Below are 561 nucleotides of genomic sequence, written 5' to 3'. Positions count from 1 at the left end.
AAAAGTTATTTTAATATGAAAATAAAATTAAATAATCTTTATTATAAAAAATACTAAAATTTTATATATTTATTTAATGATGATTGGATTATAACTTGTTGATTATAATTTGTTGAAATTTGATTGTTTTTAAAATATTAGTGAAGATATCTATTTTAAATTTTAACTTTAAACTTTTAACTATTTTATATTTTTTATTTACGTAGAACCGATTCTATCGGTTCAACCAATAACTCATCGATTAAACTAATAAACCAATAAACTATTTAACTTGATCGATTCAATTACCAGTTCGATTCTAACAACTACAATAAAAACTACAAAGTCAACGCCTCCAACTCTGTAGTTTTCTTTCATTTTCTTCCGTCCACTCTTCTCTTCTCTTCCGTCCATTAGAAGGTAAAAGATTAAAGAGTTCCATAAAACTTTGTTCGACTTATTTGAAATTTTCTATTATTTTTGTAAATTAAATTGAAATATTAAATAGTATGAAATTTGAGTTTTATTTTTTTAACATTTAGCCATTTTTTATTTCAAACTCCTTTTTATCTTCAATGTCTT

Source organism: Arachis ipaensis, chromosome B03 (genome assembly GCF_000816755.2).
Source record: "Arachis ipaensis cultivar K30076 chromosome B03, Araip1.1, whole genome shotgun sequence".
Lineage (NCBI taxonomy): Eukaryota > Viridiplantae > Streptophyta > Magnoliopsida > Fabales > Fabaceae > Arachis > Arachis ipaensis.
This window is presented reverse-complemented; position numbering follows the sequence as displayed.